At 39.0% G+C, this 13261-nt stretch overlaps 1 protein-coding gene across 3 annotated transcripts in view; it reads right to left on the bottom strand.

The window, feature by feature from the left end:
- The window catches only part of AFF4 (ALF transcription elongation factor 4), an 83455-nt gene extending 70458 nt beyond the window's left edge, over positions 1 to 12997 (bottom strand). For all 3 annotated transcript variants that reach the window (XM_055431314.2, XM_055431313.2, XM_055431312.2), the window contains exon 1: positions 12616 to 12997. The gene's annotated coding sequence lies outside the window, so the exon portion shown is untranslated. The remainder of the gene's footprint in view (positions 1 to 12615) is intronic.
- Between the last annotated feature and the right edge of the window lie 264 nt (positions 12998 to 13261).

The raw sequence follows: 13261 nt of genomic DNA, 5'->3' as shown, positions 1-13261 counted from the left end.
TGGCCTGCAAAGCCAGGACTTGACTTTCTCCTGATGTGACTCCTGCCTATCTATCTCATCAGATTCATTTTATATCCTGACACCCTCCCCTCCCAGCTCCCACCAAGGGCTGTTTTCGGGTTTCTTGAACTTGTGGTACTCCCTCCAGCTTGAGGAAATTCATGCAGATAATTCTTCAGAGTACTCAATCACAATTAAGTATAAACTTATTTTGATGTTCATTAGTATTTCTTCTTCCACTAGACAATAATCCGTGAATGTCTTTTTCAGCATCGCGTACCCTGAACATAACCTAGCAGACAACCAAATAAGTAAGCTAATGAACTTCACAACCTGATTAAAAAAAGAGTGATTATCTCATTTATTAGGAGATAATCTAATATCTTGAGATCATGATATCCTTTACCTAATACCACAAAATACTACTATTTTTGGACTTTCCTGGTGGTCCAGTGGTTAAGAATCCACCATGCTGTGTAGCAGATGCAGGTTCAATACCAAGATCCCACATGCCTTAGCGCAACTAAGAGCACCGCAACTACTGAGCCCACACGCCGCAAGAGTGTGTGCACCGCAACGAGAGATCCAACGACGCAAAGAATAACCTGGGTGCCGCGACTGAGACATGACTGATGCAGCCAAAAAGTAATTTTTTAAAATACTAATATTTCAAAATTGAACAACTAGTACTTTATATCACACTAAAATCAGACATATTCTTCAACACATTTTAACTTTAGATTCTTAACGTGCATTTAATGATTGCAGATTGACAAGAACTGAAATTATTTCTTTACTAATGTGTTAAGCTATACATACAACTCTGATATTTTAATGGTAACTCAATTCACTTCCTCTGTGAAGCTTCTTTTGATAAAGCAAAACTCCACTTCCTCACCTTAGAAATCAAACAGTATCACAATCAAGGTTTGTTATTAAGCAGTATCCAATTTGAAACACTATTTGCCAAACTGATTACTGATAAACTGAGTTGCTCTTTTTAAAATATTAGACAATTTAAAACCTTACTTGAAAAGCAGAAATGCTTATTACATACACAAGTATGCTCACACTTAAGTGTAAGCATTAGAATATGAGTATTCATTTTACTTGTAGCCAGCTGCCTCTCTTTAGATAATGTTTCTCTCAGTACTAAAACTAAACGCTCCTGCTTCCCTTAGTAAGTAATCCTGCATGGTTACATGCCCTGAAGCTGTTTTAGAAACATAATGAAATAAAATTATACTTCTTGAGCATTTACTAACACTTGAGAAATGTTTAAACCAAACTTATTTAAATTTATCTCAAAAAACTGTGCTACCACTCTAAAAGCATATAAACAAATCAAACTGAGAAGTCCACCTTTATCTTTAAAGATAAATGGGTGGAAAGAATAGTTAAAAGTCAAATTTTAGAAATCTCTTTATAAAGAAGAAAAATTTTTGACTCAAGTTTCTTACTTTGAAAGCATACAAATATCTAAAAGCTGCAAAGGTATCTCGTTGGAAACTTATGTAATGTATGAACCAATAATTATCTTTACAACTTTATAAAACAGATCTAATTAAGACATTTTCTGCTTAAAAGTCATTAATAACCATCTCCTCTCCACCCATCACCCATCTCCTCTCCATGGAAATCTAACAATCTTATCTCAGGTTGCAAAGCTGTCCAAAGTCCAATTTCTATCTACTTTTATAAAGACTTCAGTACTTATCTGAGCCCGAAAATAACCTACACATATTCAGATCCAGGTCTTTGCTCAAACTAGTCCCTCTACATATAATGTCCTTCCTTCTCTCCATTTCCAAATACATCCATTTGAAAGTTTATCACATAGCACCCCTTCTCCAAGAAGGTCTCTAAGAATCCTCTGGGAACTAAACTCATTTACTTTCCAAAACATTTCTTTGTATTGCATTTGGCACTAACACTTGCCTCACATTACTGTTATTCTTCTACCTGCTTTCTCTACTCATCTCCATATTATAAGCCTCTAGAGAGAAAGAACTAAAGATATAATTTAACTTCCCCTCTCTCCTCTCTAGCACTTAATGTAATGGCTGGCATACAACAGATATATACTCAAAACACTTGGTGAATTTTATAAAGGTAACACTAAGGTCTTACAGCCTCAAGAGTCAAAGAGTTAGTGAGAATAAAAGTTGTGTTTCAGATGTCGCCCATCTTTTTTTAACCCACACAGTCTCCCATTTCTTAAGACCTGACTACACTTCACAACAATAAGACAGTAGGTTTTCTTTTTCCCGCATTCATTATAAACCCAATAAATCATTACTATTGAATCATTACTAACGAATTCTGTTGTTTTAAAAGCAATTTCTCTAAAAGAAAAAACAACATATGCAAAAGAAAAAAAACACAAGTATAGAAATGATTAATTTCTATTTCTACTTAAACCCTGTACTCTCAAATGTTCACCAAATATAAGTGCTAGACTATAAAATCTCAGCATCATACTTAGCAAACTGAGACGGTATGAAAACTGAATGTTTCAGTAACAACACTCAGAAAGAAATGATGGGCTCAAAAAGTACTACAAGACTGCTTTCATTTATAGGACCTGAGGAAGCCGAGAGAAAATAACACAGGTCCAAAAAGCTATATAAAGGTTTTATTACTTAAAAATGCATATAGTAAATTCAGCAAAAGTTAAAAAGCATTACATAGCAAAGGTTCTTTAGAGTTAACACTAAAAAGGAATTCTTTCTAATCAATTTCATCTTAACTTGCTTATTTCCAAGACAAGTGGTAAAAAAGTATCTGAATTTCCTGAAATATATTTTAGTGCTTTGCCTGCGTTCTGTCACATCATTCATGTCCAACTCTTTGCGACCTCATGGACTGTAGTTCACCACACTCCTCTGTCTGTGGGGATTCTCCAGGCAAGAATACTGAAGTGGGTTGCCGTGCCCTCCTCCAGGGAATCTTCTGGACCCAGGGATCAAACCTGGGTTTCTTACGTCTCCTGAAATGGCAGGTGGGTTCTATACTACTAGCGGCACCTGGGAAGCCCATTTAGTGCCTTGCTGCTGCTAATAAGTCACTTCAGTCGTGTCCGACTCTGTGTGACCCCATAGATGGAAGCCCACCAGGCTCCCCCGTCCCTGGGATTCTCCAGGCAAGAACACTGGAGTGGGTTGCCATTTCCTTCTCCAATGTGTGAAAGTGAAGTCGCTCAGTCGTGTCCGACCCTTAGCGACCCCACGGACTGCAGCCTACCAGGCTCCTCCATCCATGGGATTTTCTAGGCAAGAGTACTGGAGTGGCCTCCATTGCCTTCTCCGATTTAGTGCCTTAGGATACTTTAAAAAAAAAAAAAAAAAAAGGTGAGAAAAAAACGCTAACCTACTGAATGAAGGGATATACTCAAGGCTTGTGAACTTACATCAGCCCCTACCCTAATTACCCTAAATTCTTGTTAATAAGGTTCTATTAAGATGTAAATAAGGAGACTTCACTGGTGGTCTAGTGGTTAAGACTCTGAGCTCCCAAAGCAGGGGGCCTCTGTTCCATCCCTGGTCAGCGAACTAGATCCTACATGCCACAACTAAGCCCACATGCTGCAACTAAGACCTGGTGCAATCAAATAAATTTTTAAAAAATGTAAATAAGAATACTACTTTTAAAGGTAGCTGAGGTAATTTAAAGTTACTTCTCTTAAATCACTGGAATATAAACTTACAAATTATAAATTAGTTATTTATTATGGCACAGAATATTTATTTTGAAAAATCAATTTATAAAGGAATGAGTAAACTTTCAAAATATTTTCTAATTCAGACTTGTAACATATTTAAACAGAATTCACAAGGAATAACTCTGATTTTAAAATGTCTCTTCAGTATAAACTAATACTATATATAAGGTACATTAACATTGTAGTTAACCAGGGCATATGTTGTATCAGACACTGCACTAAGGCTAAGGATATAAAAACAAAAGTTAGCCATCATCTCCTAAGATTTGGTTGCAGCTAGATTAACTACAGAAAGGTAGCACGAGGGCAGGAGAAGAGAAGGGAAGGGAAGAAAGAAGTGGGAAGGAGAAAGGTTAATTTTGAGCAGAAAGAACATCTTGTGGAACAGCCCTGAAGAGTGAACACAGCATACACTCAAGGAAGAGAGATAGGATCAAGAGTAGTTGGATAATAGGATTGCGGGAGTGAAAATGAAAGATAAGACTGAAATACATGGGATCAGACTAGACCTTTGGGTTTGTTTCTGAAATCTGAAAGACATAAAGATATCTTTTCAGAGAAAATTATATCTCTCAGATCTTGAGTGATGACCTTTAAAAATTATAATACTAAGAATTTGATATGAATATAAAATTAGGTATGAACTAATCTTGTTTATAGCTCTATGGAACTGGAACACTAAAACAACTTTAAATAACACTAATGTGGGATTTCCCTGGTGGTCCAGTGGTTGGAACTCTACACTTCCACTTCAGGGGGCATGGGTTTGATCCCTGGTTGGGGAACTAAGATCCCACATCCTGCATAACACTATTGTTACAGATTATGCTATTTTACATAAACTAAACCAATGATGTATTCGATCCTGAAAATAAGTAGCCTCAGGTTTAGTCTGATATACAGACAGATAGATGGAGAAGGAAATGGCAACTCACTCCAATAAACGTGCCTGGGAAATCTCATGGACAGTGGAGCATTGTGGGCTACAGTCCATGGAGTTGCAAAAGAGATGGACACAACATAGCAACTAAACAACAACAGATAGATAGATATAGATATACAGGTAGATAGAGAGATTTTTTTTTTGGTTGCACCACAGAGCTTGTGGAATTTTAGTTCCATGACCAGGGATTGAACTCAGGCTCTCATCAATGAGAGTTTATAGTTCTAACCACTGGACAGCCAGGGAATTCCCACAGTTTTCTACAGTTTTAAACCATTTCTGTAATTTGACTACAAGAACATACTGTAGAAAATGCTTATAAATATGTCATACTAAGTAGACCTAATAACTTTAACTGTTTATTTGCTAATTTAGGCAAATACAACCTTATACATACTACCATACCAGCTGCTGCTGCTGCTAAGTCGCTTCAGTCATGTCCGACTCTGTGCAACCCCATAGATGGCAGCCGACCAGGCTCCGCCGTCCCTGGGATTCTCCAGGCAAGAACACTGGAGTGGGTTGCCATTTCCTTCTCCAACCATACCAGCTAGTAGTCCTTAAATGTCAATTTTAAAGAGGCCTTACTTGTTAACTCTGGCAATCTTTCTTGTTCCTTTGTGGTTTAGTACCTTCGCAGCAATTCATTCTAGCATTCTTGAAGGGATAATCCCACGTACAGAGGAGCCTGGTGGGCTATAGTCCATGGGGTTGCAAAGAATCAGACACGACTGAGCATGCATGTACCTTAATGAAAACTATGTTAAATGTGTATCTAGAATAACGACTGCTGAAGTTTGAATAAAACACTCATACTGCAAACAGACTGTTTCATAATGATTAACTACAAGATGGGATCTACCAGATACACCTCACAGTGAAAATAAAATACTAACTACTAGCCCAGGTTTAGATTAACATATACATGACCCAATTTAACTCACCGTCTTGCCCTGCCTGAGCATCATTCGTATAATGATGCTTTCAAGCATTAGTTACAATGCTTTATAACTTGGCACAAACACGTTAATAAACAAAATCTCATAAATCTAAACTCCCAAGCAATTACTTGGCTATAAATCAGTCCTTTAGAAGTTAACATAAAGTGCACGAATGTACAAGAATCCCCAGTTAGAATACTACAGAAAATGCCACACTACTAAGGAGTTCAAGGAGAAGTGAATTTGCAATTTGAGGGGGAAAAAAAAATCACTCTGGTACAGGATGAAGTAGATTACAAGGTAACAAATGAGAAGACTATTGCAATAACCCAGGTAAGAAATGAAAGCCCGGATTAAGACAGTAATGGTAGGAGCATTGATAATGTAGATAAAGGGTTTGGATTCAAAGATTTTATGGAGGTAGAATCTTGGAGATAGACAGATGTGAGAAGTAAAACAGAGGAATCAAGGACAACCTGCAGGTTTCCAGAAAAAAAAAACAGTGGTATAATCTCTGCGGCAAGGAAAACAGAATTTAGGAGTGAGGGGATTGAGAAGTAGTAGAATAGTTAAACTCAACATAATTAACACTTACAGGGACTAACTGATCAGCTTCTCGTCCTAGAAGCTCACTCACACCCAGCTGTTCTCAAAATTCTCTCCCCCATTCACGCAGATGTACTAAGAGCAACCATGTTACAACAGAAGCTAGAGTGTGATCTTACCCTCAGGGTACAGTTGACAGACAAAGTTTGAATTTTTAACTAAAGTTAGGCCAATGTGCAGACCCCACCTGTTTTATTTAAATATCTATCTATATCTGTAAGTGTGTGTGTATAAACACACGTATATGCACATATACATATATCTAAACATATACATACATACAAATAGATACATACACATACAATCAAACAAAAAATACCCTAATGGTCATCACAGTAAATAGGACCTTGTAACTAACTGCTCAACCCTAAGGCAACCCTCAGACTAAAATATCCACTAAAGGCCATCTGATCTGCTAAGACAGAAGTTGACAAACTTTTTTAAAGTAAATATTTTTGACTTTATAGGCATAAAGTTAGGACGACTCAACTCTGCCACTGTAGCAAGAGAACTTACATACATGAACAAATGGGTGTGCTGTCTGTGCTCTGGTAAAACTTTATTCATGAACAATGAATTTTGAGCTTTCTATAATCCCCATATACCACAAAATATTGTTTTGATTTTTTTCTCACCATTTTAAAAATGTAAAAACCAATCTTAGCTCTCAGGCCATACAAAAGCAGGCAGCACTGGACCTACCAACCATAATGTGTCAATCCTTGTGCTAAGGCAACAGAACTGCCCTCTCCTAAAATTCTTTCAAATGCTCTCTAAGTATAAGCCTCAACCTGAAACAACAGAAAAGGAAAATCTTTCTAGTGGACAGAACTGAAAATCTTCATTTGGCTCATCAAAGAACTCACTCCATTTGCAAGGAAATAAGTCAACAAATGAAGGCCCATGTAATTTGCTGGTTCTATCATTCACTTTATACTGTACCTGTCCAGCAAGACATGGTGTAAATTTTGGAACAATGATACCTTCCTTTCCCTTCCCCTCCTAGGAGTTTCAGGGTTTTTTCCCCCATCACTGTGTATCAGTTATGTTAGGAAAATGCTTAAATTTAGTATTTAGTCCACAATTTTCAGACCTGTGACAAAGCATATCTAGGCCTGATTAACAAAGACTATCACCTTCAGAATCTGGACTCAGAGAACAATGACCTCTGGATGCAGTAAGTAGATATGATTTGGGTTATTTCCATAGCAGAGATGAGAGTGTTTGCTGGTATATATAGTGATATTATGTTAAACAAAATATTAAATATATATAAGAAAAGTAGGACTCTGTGAGTACTAAATAGTCATGGAATGAATGAACTGGACAACTGTTTTAGCGTGTCCTTTACTCCTCTTCTCTGCAGGATGCAACCCTGTAGCCAAAGCTGTGGTCCAGAGGTGGACATATAACCTAATGAGTCCCTTTACTGAGATCTGAGATTAAGAATCGGGTCAGCCTCTCTGATGGCAGAAGATACAAGATTGAGAATTCAAAAGATACTAGTAAGTATTAAAGTTGATCTGCAGCAAAAAAGAACTAACTCAACACACAAATAGCATCTTGTAGAAAAAAGAAAAAAAGTATCTTGTGAGATACAGAGGATACTCCTGACCTCATATGGAGCCTCTGGATCTAGTTCTTCCTGACTTCCAGCTATCCTCCTATGGCTTGATTGCCTTCCTGAGAATTCATGGGAATTCCAATAAATTCTTCTTTTTGCTTAAAGTAGGAACGTGCCATTTTCCTGACTAAAACAAGGTACCTATTGGACAATCTAAAGAGGGATAGTCAGTTGGATCAAAGAGTTCTAGTGAGTTTAAAACACTTAAAGATGCTAGTTACAGCAATAAAAATGGATGAAATCACCCAGAAGAGTGAAAACAGGTCAAGGTGAAAATTCATAACTATCAATATGATTAGCAGAGAATTAAGCATCTGCAAAGAGGCAAACTAGTACTAAGAAAGGCAGCAAAGGGACAGAGTCATAAAAGTCAAGTAAATAAACAGTTATCAAGGAGACAATGGGTAACAATATCAAGTATAGAAAAAGATAAACGACTAAACAATGACTATACAATTTGACAATGCAGAAGTTACAGGTGGCCTTGGTAAGAGCAATTTTACTGGCATGCTAGGATGAGAAGCCAGGCTGAGAGTTCAAGAATACATGGGAAGTACACAACTCTGCCTACGAAATATTCTTCCCATTAAAAAGAAAATCCATGTCTGAACTGGATCAAGCTTCTAGAAAAAAAATCCATGTCTGAACTGGATCAAGCTTCTAGATATAACTACCAATTTACAGGAAAAACAGTGGACAGAGGAACATATTACATGAAACCACAGGGATGTAATCAGCAAAATCCAGACTGTGTGAAATCTCATGGGCAAAGGCTTGGTTTCTTTAACAAACCAACTGCATAGGAGTAAAAACAAAAAGACTGTAAGGAACCCATAGAGGAAAAAAGAAAAGAGGGTTGAGAGACACATCAATCCAATATGATGTATGAATCTTATCTGGATCCTAATTCAGACAAACTGTTTAAAACAAAAACTCCAATAAGGGAAATTTGAACAATGACTACAATATGTGATATTAAGGAATCAATATTAATTTTTTAAGTAAAATCTTAAATTGGATTATTGCTTTAATTCTTAGAACTATACAATAATATAGTATAACAGTCTTTATTCTACTAGTGAGTCTTTATTCTACTAGTGAGTCTTCCCTGACTGTGTCTGAAGTCATCCAACATGCTACAGTTCCATAGTTAATGCATAACATAATTATTAAGAGAGATACAGTGATACAAGGACTCACAGGAGATAGGGCACAATTAGGGTAGGGTGGAGTCAAGCAAAACTTAAGGTAATGGTATTTGCATTGTGCCTTAAAAGATGGTGAAATGTAAAGAGGTAGGAATAAAAGAGGAAAAGTGATATTCCTAGAAAGAGGTGGGAAAACCTATCTATGAAGAGCACTGACCGTACTCACCTTTCCATAAAATTGTCCCCACCCTAATGATGACAAAAGTAAAAGTCAAAGAAACTGAGGAAGCCCAGTTCCAGGACAGATCGTGACAGTATCTGGGTAGCCAAACCATACTGGCTTTATCCAGAACAATCTATTTATAGAGTCAATTTCTGGGTGTGAGGAGTTAACCACAAATGTAGGGGTGCTTTTCTTAAACCAAAGAGAAAGGCAGCAAGGTAACAAGTCAAGTTAGCTTTAAGCGGTTTTTAGTCACTGACTATACCTTATTCCATAATAACTGAAACATCAGTTCAGAGATGAAGAGTTCTGAGATCAAACATAATTGCTCCAACTTAGAGGAAATAAAAAAGTGGGAAAAACATAATGAAGACTGGGGGGTTAAAAAGTTGAAAAACATTTATATTATACAGAAAAGTTTTTATAGTAAGATATCTGTAGAATAAAGCTGAAATAAAAAATAAAAACTACCATATGATACAAAAACCACACTCTTGGCCAAAAACTATAATTCAAAACGATACATGCATCTTATGTTCATTGCAACACTATTCACAATAGCCAAGACATGGAAACAACCTAAATGTTCATTGACAGATGAAAGAATAAAGATGTGGTGCATATATATACAATGGAATACTACTCAGTCATAAAAAAGAACAAAATAATGCCATTTGCAGCAACATGGAAGCAACTAGAGATTATCATTCTAGGTGAAGTCAGAAAGAGAAAGGCAAATAACATAAGATACCACTTATGTGGAATCTAAACTATGGCACAAATGAACCTATCTACAAAACAGAAACAGACTCAAAAGACATAAAGAACAGACCTGTGGTTGAGGAGGGGGCAACTAGGGTGGGGGATGGACTGGGAGTTTAGGGTTAGTAGATGCAAACTATTACATACAGAATGGATAAACATTCTATATGTTTATCCTACTGTATAGCACAAAGGGCCTACTGTACAGCACAAAGAACTATATTCAATATCCTAGGGTAAACCATAATGGAAAAGAATATAAAAAGATAATGTATATATATATATAACTGAGGCACTGCTATACAGTAGAAATTAACACAACATACTTCAATTAAAAATAAATTTAAAAAACTAATACAATCAAATAAAATCTAAGTCATCTATTTTTACAATACACACTTCACTTCTGGGTCACTGTCCAGGTGTACTTTCGTTTGATACTTTAGGAATACCTCTTTGATTTTTATGGAAAAAAATTTGAAGAGAAGGCCTCATACATTCTGGACTCCATTCTAAACCAGTAGATGGTCACAAAAGAAACACCTGTTTTCTTTGTTCCTCTCAGGTACACATAAAACTATGACATTTACCTTAACCCTTAAAAACAAAAGATACATAATTTTAGAAGTCTTCACCTTCTGTCATCTTCTGTAGCTGATAGTTACTTTTTCCCCTTCAAATACTGGTCCCTTGCTCATATGATTTTTTTAGGAGTACCGTTTTGTGAAATCTTGGGTTGGATATCCCATTCAAATTCAACCTAATAACTGTATAATATATTGGGGAGGACACAAAGATATACAGTCCTTGCTCTAAAGACACGACAGACCTATAAAAAAAATCACAATAAAAAGCACAATGCATCAACTGTCACAAGGAGGTACAACATCTTAAGGGCACAGAGAAGGGAATGCACATCATCTGACAAGCAGAAACTGAATCTAAGTGAAAATATGCTATCTTTAAGAATTCTTAATTACACAGCTTCAGAGCACTGCAGAATTACCTTTACACCTCAAAATGGTAGACTATTTTCCAATGAATACAGCTAAGCTCTTTTTTAAATCAAACGGTAAAGGTTTGGTCATTCACAAACATCCTATCTTGTCCCCACCTGACACAGAATTTAATTTAAAGCAAAATCTGGCTACTGTTTCTGTAGAGCTAACGAAAACCAAAGTCATGAGCCTGCAAGCCACCATAAACTGAATGAAACTGCTGCTGTTAAAAAAAAAAACACACAATTTTTTAACTGCTTCAGGTAAGTTAAGGCTTAAAAGAGAATTTAAAATAAGATTTTTTTGTGTTTGGAGACTGAAAGAGGCAGTGATGAAAAAGTAAAATAAACGTGAGCAATTAAAGCAGCCAGCTTTGTTAAAAAACCAGATGGCCACTTGCCAACACTTCTTCAGGAACATAAGACCAAAGACGATTCTAGGCAAGATTCACAGGCCACAGAGGCTCTTTATTAAACACAAAATCAAGAAAGTTCTCATAAATATTTCAATTTTAGTAAGTTAAAGGACAGTTTAATACAAGGAGCACTTTACAACGCTTTGCAGAATCAATATGGAAACAAAGCTCTGTGCTTTTAACATCTGAGCCCTCAAACAAGACACATTTTAAACGTCACATTTACAAACACCCTATTCACAAACAACTATAGCCTAAATTCCGTCAGGAAAAGTACCGGTAACTGGAAAAGGGACTGGCCTTAGTTTAAAATCTCCAACAGGTCAGCAGAAAAATCGCACAATTCTTAATTGCAAGTGTCTGAGAACCCTAAATCGAACTCTTCGTCTTAGGTTGAACTCTACACGCAAGCATTTCACATCTGTACCTTCAACTTCCTATAAATGATATCGTTTGTGAAAGAAAAGACAATAAGGATACTCCTCAAACTCCTATATCCCATGATCCATCCTCAAAGAGTGGAAGGAACAGCAAAGTGGAAGGAACAAAGCACTGACGTCAATTACGAGATTAACCCCGGGCACAGGCAGCTGGAGGAAAGGCCTACACATCAATACCCAAATACAAGCTATTGGGGTAACTAGCTAGCAGAGCGATTCAGAAGTTATGGGGGGTATTCAAGTATTACACCCCCATATTCCCATTTTTAGTCAATCCCCTTCGCCAGTCGAAGGCGGAAATTTTCCTTTTTTTTTTTTCTTTTTTGCGGCGGGGGGGGGGGTGGGCGGGGGAGGAGGAGGAGGACGTGCGCAGGATCGCGAGAAGGAAAGCGAGAACTAGTTGGGTAATGATAGCCAGAACCTAGGCCTAGTCTCTCTTTTAACAAGAAATAACTTGAAATTGAGGAAGGTATTAAAAAGTAACAGATCAGTCGATGGTGAATTTCTGAGGGAAGGAACACGATTAAGGGACGAAAGGAGAAACGGTGAAGATGGATTTCTGGGAATTTTTGTTAGGATTGGGTTAGCCTTTTTAATTAATTTCTTTTCTTTCTTCCTTTTTTTTTTTTTTTTTGAGGGTCGGGGGTGGAAGGCGAAGACGAGGGAGGAAGCCGAATCGAGCAGCCCTAACCTGGAAGGTCTCTCCGAGCCCCGAGGCGAACCCTGTACTCCCCTCCCCCAACTCCCTCCCCGCGGCCGGCCCGGCCCTCAGTCAGTCCGTCGGCTGTTCTCACCTCCAGTCCCGGCTCCGCTAGGCCCGAACCATTTCCCGGTTGCGGCAGAGGCGGCGCCGAGCCTGCACCTTCACGGGACGCGCATTCGAGCCCGCCGTGGGGGCGGCGACAGGCTGCCAAGGGCGAGGAGCTCCGAGAGGCGGCGGCGGCGGCGGCGGGGGTTCGAGAGGTCTCCAAAAGCGCAGGCGGCGGCGACGTACCTCACACACCACAGGCGGAGGTCCCGCCCCGCTCCATGACTGTCGGGCCTAACCCCCGACGGCCGGCTGGGGCGACAGGGGCGGGCTGACGAGGACCTGGCACCGGGCTCCCCGCCCCGTCCGCTGGCGACGGCGGCTCGACTACCGCAGCCAGGACTGTGACTGACGCAGCGGCCGCGCCACCCATGTGACCAGGGCCGGGCGGGGACGAGAGCGTCACGTGGCGACGCCGCGCCCCTCCCCGCCCCAAAAACGGAGGGCTACGGGGCCTGCTGCGTCGGGGGGGTCGGTGACGCTGACGGTGGTGACGTACGCGACCGTCGGATCCGAGGACCCGGGGCAAGCTGGGTACTGGCTCAGGTGGCCTAGGCCAGATCCCCGAGCCAGGCGGCAGCGTCTGACAGGGCGGGCTGGGCAGGGCCAGGCCTGCACACCCGGGCGCCCAG

The sequence above is a fragment of the Moschus berezovskii genome, chromosome 8 (assembly GCF_049115385.1).
Source record: "Moschus berezovskii isolate FMDL1 chromosome 8, NW_MosBer_1.0, whole genome shotgun sequence".
Taxonomy (NCBI): Eukaryota; Metazoa; Chordata; class Mammalia; order Artiodactyla; family Moschidae; genus Moschus; species Moschus berezovskii.
The sequence above is the reverse complement of the archived record's forward strand: the minus strand, read 5'-3'. Positions and strand labels throughout refer to the sequence as shown.